Source organism: Schistocerca cancellata, chromosome 11 (assembly GCF_023864275.1).
Source record: "Schistocerca cancellata isolate TAMUIC-IGC-003103 chromosome 11, iqSchCanc2.1, whole genome shotgun sequence".
Classification (NCBI taxonomy): domain Eukaryota; kingdom Metazoa; phylum Arthropoda; class Insecta; order Orthoptera; family Acrididae; genus Schistocerca; species Schistocerca cancellata.
Window position 1 is genome coordinate 86640182 of NC_064636.1, and position 17554 is coordinate 86657735.

The following is a 17554-nucleotide window of genomic DNA, read 5'->3' on the forward strand; positions in this document are numbered from 1 at the left end:
ATATATATATATATTTAAAAAGAAAGATGAGACTTTGCCTTGGGGGGAAGGGGGGACGGGTGTGCACTCGCACACACACACATGTCCATCCATACATGCGGGACACGGGCGGACATTTGTAAAGGCAAAGAGTTTTGCCTTTACAAATGTCTGCTTGTGTCTTGTATGTATGGATGGATGTGTGTGTGTGTGTGCGAGTGTGTACCTGTCCTTTTTTCCCCCTAAGGTGGGTCTTTCCGCTCCCGGGATTGGAATGACTCCTTACCCTCTCCCTTAAAACCCATATCCTTTTGTCTTTCCTTCTCCTTCCCTCTTTCCTGACGGGGCGGCCGTTGGTTGCGAAGGCTAGAGTTTTGTGTGTATGTTTGTGTTTATTTGTGTGTCTATCGACCTGCCAGCGCTTTTGTTGGGTAGGTCTCATCATCTTTCTTTTTAAATATATTTTTCCCATGTGGAATGTTTCCCTCTATTATATTCATATCATTAATTTGAATCCAACAATCACTTTTGTTATTGTTATTGTTATTGTCACTGTTACATTTCGTAGTCTTTTCTGTCATCTTATTTCCTCCTTCTGTTTTTGCCAGCAGTTTTACTTTCTATTCACCTTCTCCTTTTTTACCGTAATCCAGTATACAATTTTATCCCACCGATATATACTCAATAGTACGTAACAATACGTAACCCACTTCCAAACCATAACCAAAAATTTTTTTCCGCTTTCAACACTACCGCTGCTATAAAATCCACCGTTTCCAGTTCACAAACAGTTCCTTTCAGCTATTAAACAACCTTTTCGGCTAGTTTTAATATCTTTTGCTTTATTTCCATTTCCGTTTTTCTCACATCATCGATCATTTTTAGCCGCTTCCCACAGGTTTTAACGTCATTATTTCTTCACCAGACAATTGTTAGCTTCATTTTCATAATCTGCCACCACCAAACCACCCTTTTAATACATCCTCACGTAGTTTTTTCGAAATTTTCCCGTATTTCTCCACCCTTTAACGTGTTTTGGCGGCAACACAACCACCTAACCTTTGTGCACATCATTATCTACCTACACAAGTTCACCACAGGATCAACATAGCCCAGCTCTATCCAACCCTTTTTCGCCTTTTTTCACACCAGATCTCCATTTGCTTTCTAGTTTTACCTTTATCTCTCCCCATATATTTTTATATTTATTTTCATTTTCATTTCAGCCTCGTGTTCCACTTTCCACCTTCCAGTACCATGTCACCCTCACAACACCTCCACAACAACCCCATTAAGTTTTATTTACATTCCCTCCGCAAACATGCCTTCGCCCTAGCCAGATTACACTCCCATATTTTATTTTCTCAGGCTTGTCTGACATTTGGCATCACTCCCAAAGGCCTCACACTTAAAGTTCCCATCTCTGGCTGCAACCCTTCTTTCCATCAGTCCCTATACCAGTTCCAAACCGAACAATCCATTGCCCTCACCCACCTAATCCTTCACCTACACATCCACTCAGCCAATCAACACACCCATCAACTCCTGTCCCTAATAAAAGTCCTCAATCTTTCCTCTCCCACATCCACACCAGTTGTTCGTAGCATCCTCCTACAGGCCAACCGCAAATTAGAACAGCATGCCACCCTCCACCTTAAAAAACTATCCAATCTCCTGGTTTCCCACCTCCGGAAAGGCAACTCACTCACCCTTCACAACCTTTCCAGCAAACCTCAACCTCCTCTCATTGCACACAAACCCAGTCTCTCCCATCTACTCAATCTTCCACTTCCAGCTCCACTCCCTCCAAAACCTCAAAACTCCAATCAACACAATCTGGAACCACAACACCCCAATTCAGTAGTTAACCTCTCCTCCAAACCTCTCTCCCAATCCGAAACCTCTGTCCTATCCAAAGGCCTCACCTTCAGCCCCACTCCCAGATTTAACCAAACAGCCCTTGTCAAAGATTTACTGTCCTACAGCCGTACTCTCTGCTGGAAATATCACTTTGCCACGAAGAAAAATGATCCTAATCCTACTCCCAATGATCCAACTCCCCAAGATACTATCCAAATTGAACCATGCCTGGAACAGTTCCGTCCTCCGTCACAGCGGGACCCACCTCCTCTTCCTCAAAACCACCCTCTCCTAACCTTCCAGGAATTTCTGACTTCCAGCCTTGCCTCTCAATCCTTCTTAAAAAAACCTTAATCCTACTCCCAACATCACCACTGCTGAAGCCCAGGCTATCCGTGATCTGAAGGCTGACCAATCCATCGTCATTCTTCCGGCGGACAAGGGTTCCACGACTGTGGTACTTGATCGTCGGGAGTATGTGGCTGAGGGACTGCGTCAGCTTTCAGACAACACTACTTACAAAGTTTGCCATGGTAATCCCATTCCTGATGTCCAGGCGGAGCTTCAAGGAATCCTCAGAACCTTAGGCCCCCTACAAAACCTTTCACCTGACTCCATCAACCTCCTGACCCCACCAACACCCCGCACCCCCACCTTCTACCTTCTTCCCAAAATTCACAAACCCAATCATCCCGGCCGTCCCATTGTAGCTGGTTACCAAGCCCCCACAGAACGCATCTCTGCCTACGTAGATCAACACCTTCAACCCATTACATGCAGTCTCCCATCCTTCATCAAAGACACCAACCACTTTCTCGAACGCCTGGAATCCCTACCCAGTCTGTTACCCCCGGAAACCATCCTTGTAACCATTGATGCCACTTCCTTATACACAAATATTCCGCATGTCCAGGGCCTCGCTGCGATGGAGCACTTCCTTTCACGCCGATCACCTGCCGCCCTACCTAAAACCTCTTTCCTCATTACCTTAGCCAGCTTCATCCTGACCCACAACTTCTTCACTTTTGAAGGCCAGACATACCAACAATTAAAGGGAACAGCCATGGGTACCAGGATGGCCCCCTCGTACGCCAACCTATTCATGGGTCGCTTAGAGGAAGCCTTCTTGGTTACCCAGGCCTGCCAACCCAAAGTTTGGTACAGATTTATTGATGACATTTTCATGATCTGGACTCACAGTGAAGAAGAACTCCAGAATTTCCTCTCCAACCTCAACTCCTTTGGTTCCATCAGATTCACCTGGTCCTACTCGAAATCCCATATCACTTTCCTTGACGTTGACCTCCACCTGTCCAATGGCCAGCTTCACACGTCCGTCCACATCAAACCCACCAACAAGCAACAGTACCTCCATTATGACAGCTGCCACCCATTCCACATCAAACGGTCCCTTCCCTACAGCCTAGGTCTTCGTGGCAAACGAATCTGCTCCAGTCCGGAATCCTTGAACCATTACACCAACAACCTGAAAACAGCTTTTGCATCCCGTAACTACCCTCCCGACCTGGTACAGAAGCAAATAACCAGAGCCACTTCCTCATCTCCTCAAACCCGGAACCTTACACAGAAGAACCCCAAAAGTGCCCCACTTGTGACAGGATACTTTCCGGGACTGGATCAGATTCTGAATGTGGCTCTCCAGCAGGGATACGACTTCCTCAAATCCTGCCCTGAAATGAGATCCATCCTTCATGAAATCCTCCCCACTCCACCAAGAGTGTCTTTCCGCCGTCCACCTAACCTTCGTAACCTCTTAGTTCATCCCTATGAAATCCCCAAACCACCTTCCCTACCCTCTGGCTCCTACCCCTGTAACCGCCCCCGGTGTAAAACCTGTCCCATGCACCCTCCCACCACCACCTATTCCAGTCCTGTAACCCGGAAGGTGTACACGATCAAAGGCAGAGCCACGTGTGAAAGCACCCACGTGATTTACCAACTGACCTGCCTACACTGTGAAGCGTTCTATGTGGGAATGACCAGCAACAAACTGTCCATTCGCATGAATGGACACAGGCAGACAGTGTTTGTTGGTAATGAGGATCACCCTGTGGCTAAACATGCCTTGGTGCACGGCCAGCACATCTTGGCACAGTGTTACACCGTCCGGGTTATCTGGATACTTCCCACTAACACCAACCTGTCAGAACTCCGGAGATGGGAACTTGCCCTTCAGCATATCTTCTCTTCTCGCTATCCGCCAGGCCTCAATCTCCGCTAATTTCAATCTGCCGCCGCTCATACCTCACCTGTCTTTCAACATCATCATTGCCTCTGTATTTCCATCCCGACTGACATCTCTGCCCAAACTCTTTGCCTTTACAAATGTCTGCTTGTGTCTGTGTGTGTGTGGATGGATATGTGTGTGTGTGCGAGTGTGGACCTGTCCTTTTTTCCCCCTAGGGTGGGTCTTTCCGCTCCCGGGATTGGAATGACTCCTTGCCCTCTCCCTTGGAACCCAATCCTTTTGTCTTTCCTTCTCCTTCCCTCTTTCCTGGCGGGGCAGCCGTTGGTTGCGAGGGCTGGAGTTTTGTGTGTATGTTTGTGTTTGTTTGTGTGTCTATCGGCCTGCCAGCGCTTTTGTTGGGTGGGTCTCATCATCTTTCTTTTTATATATATATATATATATATATATATATATATATATATATATATATATATATATATATATATATATATATATATATATATATATATATATATATATATATAAAGAAAGATGATGAGACTTACCCAACAAAACCGCTGGCAGGTCGATAGACACACAAATAAACACAAACATACACACAAAACTCTAGCTTTCGCAACCAACGGTTGCCTCGTCAGGAAAGAGGGAAGGAGAAGGAAAGACAAAAGGATATGGGTTTTAAGGGAGAGGGTAAGGAGTCATTCCAATCCCGGGAGCGGAAAGACTTACCTTAGGGGGGAAAAAAGGACAGGTATACACTCGCACACACACACATATCCATCCATACATACCAGACACAAGCAGACATTTTGCCTTTACAAATGTCTGCTTGTGTCTTGTATGTATGGATGGATATGTGTGTGTGTGTGCGAGTGTATACCTGTCCTTTTTTCCCCCCTAAGGTAAGTCTTTCCGCTCCCGGGATTGGAATGACTCCTTACCCTCTCCCTTAAAACCCATATCCTTTTGTCTTTCCTTCTCCTTCCCTCTTTCCTGACGAGGCAACCGTTGGTTGCGAAAGCTAGAGTTTTGTGTGTATGTTTGTGTTTATTTGTGTGTCTATCGACCTGCCAGCGCTTTTGTTGGGTAAGTCTCATCATCTTTCTTTTTAAATATATTTTTCCCACGTGGAATGTTTCCCTCTATATATATATATATATATATATATATATATATATATATATATATATATATATATATAAAAAATAGAGGGAAACATTCCACGTGGGAAAAATATATCTAAAAACAAAGATGATGTGATTTACCAAACGAAAGCACTGGCACGTCGATAGACACACAAACATACACACAAAATTCAAGCTTTCACAACCAACGGTTGCTCCATCAGAAAAGAGGGAAGGAGAGGGAAAGACGAAAGGATATGGGTTTTAAGGGAGAGGGTAAGGAGTCATTCCAATCCCGGGAGCGGAAAGACTTACCTTAGGGGGAAAAAAGGACAGGTATACACTCGCACACACACACATATCCATCCACACATACACAGACACAAGCAGACATTACCCTCTCCCTTAAAACCCACATCCTTTCGTCTTTCCCTCTCCTTCCCTCTTTCCTGATGAAGCAACTGTTTGTTGCGAAAGCTTGAATTTTGTGTGTATTTTTGTGTTTGCTTGTGTGTCTATCAACATGCCAACGCTTTCGTTTGGTAAGTTACATCATCTTTGTTTATATATATATAAAGACAACCCCAAAACCACTGTACAAACAGGTTCTGAAAGTCCAACATTACCAATCGGCCTCTGTGTCATCCTCAGCCCTTAGGCTACATCGGATGTGGGTATGGAGGGGCATGTGGTCAGCACATCGTTCTCCTGGCCATTATCAGTTTTTGTGACCAGTGCCACTACTTCTGAATCGAGTAGCTCCTCGATTGGCCGCACAAGAGCTGAGTGCCCTTTGCTTACTGACAGCACTCGGCAGACCTGAACGGAAATCCATCCGAGTGCTAGCCGAGCTCGACAGTGCTTACCTTCAGTAATCTGACAGGAACCGGTGTTACTAATGCACCGAGGCCATTGGCAATGTGCTCTTTCGGCAAGACAATACATGTCCACATATGGATGCTGCCACTAATGTGCTGTTTGTGGTGTGCAGCCACTGGCCTGTCGAAAAAGACTACCAGATATCTCTCCATTTGGACATGTATGCAGGGTGTATACGACCTGGGACAACTGGGGGATCCAGGGAAAACCCGGGGATTTTTTCACCCGGGATAAAACCGGGAAAAACCCTGGAATTTTTCATTGTTTTTGTTTTCAGTTAGATTTTTCTAATTTTGACTCGTAAGAACCAATATTCTAACAAAGGAAATAAACTGTTTACACTAGATTCGTATTTTACAGAGAGTACTCTACTGTATTGGCTCCTTACTTAGCTTGCATTTATCGAAAATCTCTTCCCCAACGTAAAGTCCCGAGCGACTGGAAAAAAGCGAACGTGATGCCTGTATATAAGAAGGGTAGAAGGATGGAGCCTCAAAATTACAGACCAATATCCTTAACATTGGTTTGTTGCAGGATTCTCGAACATATTCTCAGTTCAAGTATAATGAATTTCCTTGAGACAGAGATGTTGCTGTCCAAGTATCAGCACGGCTATAGAAAGCATCGCTCCTGCGAAACGCAACTTGCCTTTTTTTCACATGATATCTTGAGAACCATGGATGAAGGGTATCAGACAGATGCCATATTCCTCGACTTCCGGAAAGCATTTGACTCGGTGCCCCACTGCAGACTCCTAACTAAGGTACGAGCATATGGGTTTGGTTCCCAAGTACGTGAGTGGCTCGAAGACTTATTAAGTAATAGAACCCAGTACGTTGTCCTCAATGGTGACTGTTCATCGGAGGTGAGGGTATTGTCTGGAGTGCCCCAGGGAAGTGTGGTAGGTCCGCTGTTGTTTTCTATCTACGTAAATGATCTTTTGGATAGGGTGGATAGCAATGTGCGGCTGTTTGCTGATGATGCTGTGGTGTACGGTGTAATGGTCGCCTAGTCGTAGATATTGCTAATTGCTATAATCGCACTATTTCACTCCCATTTACGGAGCTTGTTAGCACTTGATGTTAGGTTGGCGCCATTAAAATGCATTGTGGTAATCGCTGCTGCTTGCTGGATCGCTGCTGTGTCTCAATGCTGATGCTGGCTCCAAATCTGGTTGTCTAGGGTTAAAAACATGAGGTCCCGTGTTTTTTATGTGCTTTTGATGATAAAGAACGAGCGAAACCAACAAATACGTAAACTTCAAATATTTATTACTTTGGTGGCCATCTTAATTCCACTGTTCACCAAAGACCATGACACAACACAAAGTAGTACTTCCTTTACATGTTCTTTGCATTGTTTATCCACCTCAAACAACAACACACAAACACACTTTACCAAAGTGACATTCCGACTGTGCCCCCAACCCTTCTTGCTGCTGGTATTTATAACATTGTCAAAGAACTACTAAAAAGAGATATAGTTTATAAGTCACATGTACATATGTTATCATAATTTGTGCAGAAAAGTTATTAATTTGCATCAAGTGACATAATTTAACACGTTATTAAAATGACGGACAGATTTGTTGACTTGACAGAATAATTCTTTGTTACAAAAAGACCGTTTTTTAGAAGTTTTTCAATTGACTTCTCTAATTTGCATAAATAAGTAAATAACATGAATTATTAAGAATTACATTGGTTTTCATCTAAAATAGGATTGATTACATGAATACTGAGTGAAAACGCTCCTAGTGAACAAATAGGTTTCACTGGGAGATTTTTCTTTAAGGAGATCCACAATACCTAAGTTTGCCACTATTTTTCGTACTTCATATTAATTATTTAAGATGAACTTAGTGTTTTTACATGATGACATTTGCTGTATCAGTGATCAAGTGATATTAACTTTTGTGTGGGTCAGTTATTCAGTATAATTTAATGGGTTGACTGTTTATGGAGATATGTTATGCAATCATTGTTAACATACACAATAACTTTTCTATAATCATAAATACTCGTTAAACTGGTTGAATTTGGAGGGTATCGCATAGTTCGGTAAAGTAAAGCCTTTAATATGTTCCGTTACAACGGGAAGGTGTCATTGTTGAGTGACTGTGGGAGGATACAAGATGACTTGGACAGGATTTGTGATTGGTGCAAAGAATGGCAGCTAACTCTAAATATAGATAAATGTAAATTAATTCAGATGAGTAGTAAAAATAATCCTGTAATTTTTGAATACTCCATTAGCAGTGTAGTGCTTGACACAGTCACATTGATTAAATATTTGGGTGTAACATTGCAGAGCAATATGAAGTGGGACAAGCATGTAATGGCAGTTGTGGGGAAGGTGGATAGTCGTCTTCGGTTCATTGGTAGAATTTGGGGAAGATATAAAACACTAATACGATTTATTCTTGAGTACTGCTCGAGTGTTTGGGATCCATATCAGGTCAGATTGAGGGAGGACATAGAAGCAATTCAGAGGCGGGCTGCTAGATTTGTTACTGGTAGGTTTGATCATCACGCGAGTGTTACAGAAATGCTTCAGGAACTCGGGTGGGAGTCTCTAGAGGAAAGGAGGCATTCTTTTCGTGAATTGCTACTGAGGAAATTTAGAGAACCAGCATTTGAGGCTGACTGCAGTACAATTTTACTGCCGCCAACTTACATTTCGCAGAAAGACCACAAAGATAAGATAAGAGAGATTAGGGCTCATACAGAGGCATATAGGCAGTCATTTTTATCCTCTTTCTGTTTGGGAGTGGAACAGGAAGAAAAGATGCTAGTTGTGGTATGAGGTACCCTCTGCCATGCACCGTATGGTGGATTGCGGAGTATGTATGTAGATGTAGACGTATGAGCAGTAGCGAGCGGACTCATGTGCATGCGTGTTTGAGTCGCGTATGTGTAGTACCTTCTCCCACTTCTGGCTACAGAAGCGAGGCTGTTAGCTGGATGAGCAGCAGCAGCAAGCAGCGAGACACTACCCAGAAAAATTTTAGTGGCAGACCCAGGCAGTCAGATTCACACATCTCGCAACAGGCCCGGATCTAGGGGAGGGGGGGGGGGGGTTACAATCAGTCCTGGGCGGCAGTTTCAGGGGGACAGGGGGGGGGGGGGGTGGGAGTGCCAAATTCATGTTCTTGAGGGGAAAAAACCTTGTTTCACAAAGTGCCTAGCATCCAGCGTACGTTGGTCTATCAATTATTCATATGATTCTGAAACCCATCCCTGTTGGTTTTGAACATTTTTGGAAACATACTGTTGCTTTATGAATGAATCATTAGTTGATTTTTGAATGCGTGAATGTGTCTGCCAGGGGAATCCTGTCGCATCTAGATATAAACTTCCCTGCAGACAAGAGGGGACGGGGCTATACGAGCTGAGCAGAATAAAGCCGACTGGCTGTGCGAATAATCAGCGTTGTTATAATTATCGGTGAAAGCCATAGATTTAGACTACCAGAGTGGAAATAAATGACTAACAGGTAAGAAAGATTACGTGTTATCTTCTCGGTGTATCCAAGAAAATGAAATTTTGACATAAAAGTTCTGTCCAGAGTGCTACACTGGTAAGGGCCAGTTGTACAGTCCCCGCTTAAGTTCTGTTCTGGGAGTAACGTGGAAAACGCCTTGTATGAACACGTAATAAAGCCTAACCAGAGAATAAATGTGGGATAGCTAAACGGGTGATTGTGGCAGGGTTAGTGTAGTTAACCGAAGAATAAGTTTTGACACTGGCAGGAGTAGTTGCAGAATTAGTGATCACAAGGTTGTTTGTTAGAACGAGGAAGGAGAAGAAATTAGGACATCACACAAATTATGGAAGAATATGACAATTCCAAATTTATATAAAAATTTTGTGCTACTACTTTTCAATCTCATCCTTGAGAAGCTGGAGGGTATGAATTAAACCATTTCCTAACATATATCTTTTTGCTTGTAGTAGGCCTAATAGACATTTGATATTGGTACTCCGTGAATTATATTCTGTCACGTCATAAAAATGACCATTTGTTCCAAAACAGTCTCGTTTATTTAGTGTGTATTACAATTTCTTCAATATTAGACAGGCCTATTTCATTTTACCGAGCAGACACTGACAAAATACACATAATTAGCTCGAGAAACCAGAAGTCTTGGCTACTATTTGTGCTAACAGCTTTTTCAGTATTGGACAACGACATTTCATTTTTTTCATGTAGCAAAACATTTGACAAACTTTGATGAGGTAACAGATTATTTCGCAGAAGGAAAAGTACACCTTGTAAAGCCACAGCAAGATAGAGAGGAAAAAAATGCTAGGAGCTAAAGATTGAAGAAATGTGCATGGTCTTGCTTGTCTCTTTATCTTTATTGGTTTTATGTATACTATATCTAATTTTGTGTCACACAAAATAGCAAGTTATTAGCTAATAGGCAATGAAGAGTGCAAATTTTCTCAAGAGTTCTTGTTATTCCAGTTATAAATAACCCCATCTAGTATCAATTGTGAGTTTTTCCTATTAAGAGGGGCAGGATAACAAACTGGCCAACTGGGAGCAGGAAAGGCACCACAGAACATTTTAATTTCCACTCTTCTGAATATAGTTTGATGGCATCCATTACAAAACATACACGTTTGAATTCGACAGAGCGAAATACAGTGACATGCGATAGAAAAGTGCTATGTGAAGAGGCGTGGCACTGCACTTTGGCACATTTAACACCAAATATCATGTCTTACATTTCTTCAAAGACATATGTTTTATGTATTACACTCTTTAGAAACAGGTGCGCTACAAGATGAACATTTTTTGAAAAGTCTATTTAAATTTTGGCGTCCTATGTCAAATGCTGGAGGGAGGTGGGCACTACTATCTAGAATTGCTCCAGTTTGGAAATATCGTAGATCCTGGACTGATACACAGAGCGGTCTTGAGTTGTAGTGGGGAGGTTTGTAGTCTCCACATGACACTTGTTTACATTTAGTGATTTTTCTGTTTCCGCGCTTTGTTTATTGCTGTCGTGTCAAATGAAAACAAAACGGATTTCTGTGAGCGGGAGCTATCAAGTGAATTAAACTACATTTACATATGAATATAATAGAAGGAAACATTCCACGTGGGAAAAATATATATCTAAAAACAAAGATGATTTGACTTACCAAACGAAAGCGCTGGCACGTCGATAGACTCACAAACAAACACAAACATACACACAAAATTCTAGCTTTCGCAACCAACGGTTGCCTCGTCAGGAAAGAGGGAAGGAGAGGGAAAAACGAAAGGATTTGGGGTTTAAGGGAGAGGGTAAGGAGTCATTCCAATCCCGGGAGCGGTAAGACTTACCTTAGGGGAAAAAAGGACGGGTATACATTCGCACACACACACATATCCATCCACACATGTACAGGCACAAGCAGACATATGACGTCTATCGACGTGCCAGCACTTTCGTTTGGTAAGTCAAATCATCTTTGTTTTTAAACTACATTTACATAATTACGCAAGGATTAAATAAGTTCTAGTTTCAGATTTTCTTTTATTTCCACCTCTCTGACAGTCAAGCATTTTTCGCCTTGCAGAACGATGAAGCTATTTTTGTCAGTTTGCTAAAGATATTGAGCTTTTATTAATCTTTTGCGCTGAGGCAGTCCATTTATTTGAAATGAAATGTTTAATTCTTCACCGTTGGATGGTTTTAACTGTTTGCTGCATTTCAAGTGCATGTTTTCATCTTCTAGCACATCTGGCATTATGTCATAATAAAGAACCAGACATGAGAATAATACAGTACAGGTGCTCCAAGAAAATTTACATCCGAATCTGGACATATGAATGTGCACTTTAAGCTGAATTATGCATTTTAGTTTGAGTCACGAAATTCCGATGCTCTTGAGGTATCCTCTGATGTCTTGTTTCTTTTATGACATAATGTAAGCTCTTTTAATGTTTTACTCATACGAACATGCGGGCTTTCTGCGTCCTCGCAGCTGCGCAAGTTTGGTGATGCCTGTTGTCTGGTGCTCTGTACCAACTGCTGAAACAAACTTATTTCTAACAGGCTGTGGGAAAATACTGTGAATAGAGGTTTGAAAAGCGATACTTTCAAAGTAAATTTCCTTTTCCTTTTACACAAGATGAACTATTTGTGAGAATGTACGATGAAACCATTAACTTCTTCCTGTTTGTGTGTTCGTGCTACTAAACAGTGATGTTGCTGTTTGCTGACTACATCACGGATCCTATGCCTTGAATATCTGCCATCATCGTCTGGCGAGATCACGTGACATGAGAAATGAGTGGCTGGCAATATCAATTTCAATGCTTCGGAGAGTAACACGTGGTGTTCAATGGAATTCGAGTTGATACTTTCTTAATACGAAAATATGCAGTGTACACTTGGCTGCACATCACAGATCTTTCCAAAACATGTTTTTCCTGCTAAGTTGCATTTTGTAAAGTGCCGAGAAATTATATGCTGGTGTATAAAACCACGATTCAATGGTTTGATAATTTTGTAAAGTACCGAGAAATTCTATGCTGGTGAATAAAACCATGATTCAATGGTTTGATAAGTTTTACAGTTCTGAGGAAAACTATACTGTAACTTAACACAAAAAAGTGTATTTTCACCTGGGAGAAAGTGTATTTTTGACTGGGAAAACTGGGAAAAATCAGGGAAATTTTTTTCCTTGTCTGCATATACACTCCGTGTATGTGACCTGATGAGGAGGGAACTTGCTCGTTCTCCATGGCTAGCCAGAACTGTTAACGAATTTGAAGAAAAGGTGCTAGATAATTGGTACAATTTAGTGCAAGATGCCATTCGGCACCTTTATGATTGTATGTGTGAATACATACCAAACGGGGAGGAGTGTGCGCAGTATGATGATGACAATGTTTGGGTGCCTTTGACTGTGACATGTATGTTTAATTTTGTCTTCATTTGTTTTCATTTACTCCTACAATGACGACCTAAGTGTCATCTAATTTGCCAATATGAAGACCTGTGTGTCACCTCGCTTGCCAATAAGATGACCTTGTCCCTGAGGGTGTTGCAATTTTTCTGACTGTATAGATTGCCATTAGTTCAAATGTAATAGTACCCGGCTAACCACAAGTAATGAAAAATAATAATTCATCAAACAGAAGAACATAGTCAAATTTGCATAACAAAGATAACAGTAGAAAAGTATGCCTTCGAAGGCATTCTGTGGCATCTAGCATTCTGTCGAACCCAGTATGCAAAATGTGAGGCTGTTCACCATAAATGATAGGTAGGGAATGGAGAAAGGAGGGATGGGGGAGAGAAAACACTGATATTGTGCATTATTAAAAAACAGTAAAGAAGTGTCTAAAAGACCTAATGTAATTAATATGTCATTAATAAGTGAAACATATAAAGCATTTGACATTAACATTAATACATGGCACTTCTTGCCGAAATTTATAAATAAATTATACAAGGTGAGCACAGTTACCACTAGGGAGCAACTGAGATATGTTATGCTCGTATGCACTGGGCTCTGTTTAGTTACAGACCCTCTGACTCTCACAAGGCAACATTTCCCAGCATCAGTAAATTATCTTGATGAAACTTGGTGGGTGTGTAGAGGGAGCAAAATAATGTAAAACACAATTTTTTGTGTTTGCCCAGTTTCACTTTTATGTGGTAAAACATACCCTAACAGCTAATGTAGCTTATTAGATTTTGGGGGGAATACCTGTGAACCAATGATACTTGTAAGTTAATGTTTCAAATTAAAAGTTGGTATGCAATTAATGTTCTTGGAAACTGTATAATCTACTTTTGTAATAATCTGAAATTTTGCAAAGTACCCTCCTCCCACCCCCACCGTTAATTTATTTTGGAAAACGAATACTTTTGTGAGAAGATTTTCGTATTTAGCTGTGTTGAATGGTTATGATGTCAATCTCCACTTGAGAAACAAAATATTGAAGCTGCAGTTACTAGTCAATACTCAATCATCTTCACCAAGGCTTACCAATGTATGAGATATGCTTCATACAAATTGGAATGTTCAGAGGGTCATCTGTAACAATTTGAAATCCTGTTGAATTTTTTTTCTCAAACTGTGTTCTCTGACATATATATCATGTGAAGAAATGTTGTTCTTTTTATGTGCATGGTGTAAGAAAAGGTTATAATTTAAGCATTTATTTGCAGATTTTTTGCATCGTAGTGACTACTATTTTTCAGCTAACAAAATACATGTATGTGAAATGATAGACTAAAAAACTAGAATACAAAAAAGAGAATGTAAAATAACAATTGAAAAGAAAAAACAAATGTAAGTAAAATAAATAACTAGACTAATGATGAATGTATCTGAAGAAGAGAAATTTGCTAACATTGAGTATAGATTTAAGTGTCAGGAAGTCGTTTCTGAAAGTATTTGTATGGAGTGTAGCCATGTATGGAAGTGAAACGTGGACAATAAATAGTTAGGACAAGAAGGGAATGGAAGCTTTCGAAATGTGGTGCTACAGAAGAATGCTGAAGATTAGATGGGTAGATCACATAATTAATGAGGAGGTATTGAATAGGATTGGGGAGGAGAGAAGTTTGTGGCACAACTTGACTAGAAGAAGGGATTGGTTGGTAGGACATGTTCTGAGGCATCAAGGGATCACCAATTTAGTATTAGAGGGCAGCGTGGAGGGTAAAAATTGTAGAGGGAGACCAAGAGATGAATACACTAAGCAGATTCAGAAGGATGTAGGTTGCAGTAGGTACTGGGAGATGAAGAAGCTTGCACAGGATAGAGTAGCACGGAGAGCTGCATCAAACCAGTCTCTGGACTGAAGACCACAACAACAACATGACGAATGTTCAGATATTTTAACTAGCTTTGTTGAAAATACTCTGACAACACACTGTGTACAGTTTATTTTCCAAAAATGGTAATCCAGAAGCCAGCTTTATTACACCTGGATGTATGTAGCTTGATTTAATTTATGTTGTAGCAAAAGTTTTCATTTTTCAAAATACACTACTGGACATTAAAATTGCTACACCACGAAGATGATGTGCTACAGATGTGAAATTTAACCAACAGGAAGAAGATGCTGTGATGTACAAATGATTAGCTCTTCAGAGCATCCACACAAGGTTGGCACCGGTGGCGACACCTACAACGTGCTGACATGAGGAAAGTTTCCGACCGATTTCTCACACAAACAGCAGATGACTGGTGTTGCCTGGTGAAATGTTTTTGTGATGCCTCGTGTAAGGAGGAGAAATGTGTACCATCACGTTTCCAACTTTGATAAAGGTCGGATTGTAGCCTATCGCGATAGCGGGTTTATCTTATCGCGACATTGCTTCTCATGTTGGTCAAGATCCAATGACTGTTAGCAGAATATGGAATCGGTGGGTTCAGGAGGATAATACTGAATGCCATGCTGGATCCCAATGGCCTCGTACCATTAGCAGTCGAGATGGCAGGCATCTTATCCACACGGCTGTAACGGGTCGTGCAGCCATGTCGCAATTCCTGAGTCAACAAATGGGGACGTTTGCAAGGCAACAACCATCTGCACGAACAGTTCGACGACGTTTGCAGCAGCACAGACTATAAGCTCGGAGACCATGGCTGCGGTTACCCTTGACGCTGCCAGGGGGGCGCAGAAAGCTATGCGCAGAAAGAAACGTGTTTTCTCAGTTGTGCGCATGACGTCACGGTGGAAGCAGCTGTGCCAAACAGTACACAGTTCGAATTGTGTGTGATTGTTTTTCTTGTGTTGTTTTATGTTTGAAGGAGTATTTTGATTGAGTTCTTTCTTCTGAGGTACTCAGTCAACAGCGGAAACATCCGGAATTCGGGTGTGTTAACGGTTTTTGCTGTAATTGATATTTGATTCGGAACTGAAATAGTTAGCGATAGTGGACAGCGGAATCAACATTGTGTTCGCCAGCTCTATAGTTTTATGGTTCGTCCTGTGAAATTCTTATTGGAGGATCTACAAGTGAGTGAGAAAATTAATTTTTACAATGCCAGGCTGTGCTGTAACGGGCTGTTTTCCCTACAATTGGAGCACAAAGGGAACTGACGTAATGTATCACAGTTTCCCGCGTAATGAAACATTACAAAAACTGTGGTTGTCGAAATGTTGTAGGAAAGACAGTGTAAATGTTGCGCATGCAAGAATATGTTCTCGCCATTTCGCAGAAACAGATTACTTAAGGGATTTTCAGTCTGAATTGCTTAATTTGCCCCGAAAAAGAATGCTCAAGCCAGATGCAGTTCCTTCGCGCAATTTGCCGTGCAGTAGTGCGACTGTCAATGTGTCACCCGCAACAGAAGACAGAACCAAACGGTATAAGAAACGAGAACTATATAAGAAATCTCTGGAAACTCTGGAAAAGCTGTCACCAAATAAGAAACATCGTAATAAGAGCACATGTACAGATGACAGCTTTTTTTTCAGACACAGATAAAGTTACTTTGATGAATACTATAGCGGCGTTAGAAAGAAGGAATGCTGTTCTTGCAAACAAGTGTGTGCAACTTCGAGCTCTTAATTAAATTCATTTCAATGCGATTAAATGAATAGTTTCTGATTTATTTGAGCCGAGGTTTCGAATTTCAAGTGTGTGTCAGTGTGGTTGTGATCTGACATTTTACCGATGTGTGAGGCATAAGCTGCGAAAGAATATAACTCGTCAGTTTTAACTGTAATACTTTAGCAGCAGAAAAGCAATTTAGACATCTCAATTCTGGTATAAACAAAATCTTCCGCCAAAAACTCGACGTGAACGCGCATGCCGTGTCGTCTGCTTGTGAGCGCTTGCTTCCACGCTGACATCACTAGGCCAGCCAGTGGCAGAGCAGAGCGCTTACTGCCCAACCTTGTTATTTAGTAACCTTGGACGCTGCATCACAGACAGGAGCGCCTGCGATGGTGTACTTGATGATGAACCTGGGTGCACAAATGGCAAAATGTCATTATTTCGGATGAATCCAGGTTCTGTTTACAGCATCACGATTGTTGCATCCGTGTTTGGCGACATCGCGGTGAATGCACATTGGAAGCGCGTATTTGTTATCGCCATACTGGCGTATCACCCGGTGTGATGGTATGGGGTGCCATCGGTTACTCGTTTCGGTCACCTCTTGTTCGCATTGATGGCACTTTGAAGAGTGTACGTTACATTTCAGACGTGGTACGACCCATGCTCTACCCTTCATTCGATCCCTGCGAAACCCTGCATTTCAGCAGGATAATGCACGACCGCATGTTGCAGGTCCTGTATGGGTCTTTCTGGATACAGAAAATGTTCGACTGCTGCCCTGGCAAGCACATTTTCCAGATCTCTCACCAATTGAAAACGTCGTCAATGGTGGCCGAGTAACTGGCTCGTCACAATATGCCAGTCACTACTCTCGATGAACTGTGGGCAGCTGTACCTGTACACGCCATCTGAGCTCTGTTTGACTCTATGCCCAGGCATATCGAGGCCGTTATCATGGCCAGAGGTGGTCGTTCT

The 17554-nt window shown here is 41.8% G+C and overlaps 1 protein-coding gene across 1 annotated transcript in view; it reads left to right on the plus strand.

Moving 5' to 3' along the window:
- Window positions 1–17554, plus strand: part of LOC126108240 (uncharacterized) — a 142796-nt gene that overhangs the window by 98299 nt on the left and 26943 nt on the right. The gene's annotated exons all lie outside the window — the stretch shown is intronic.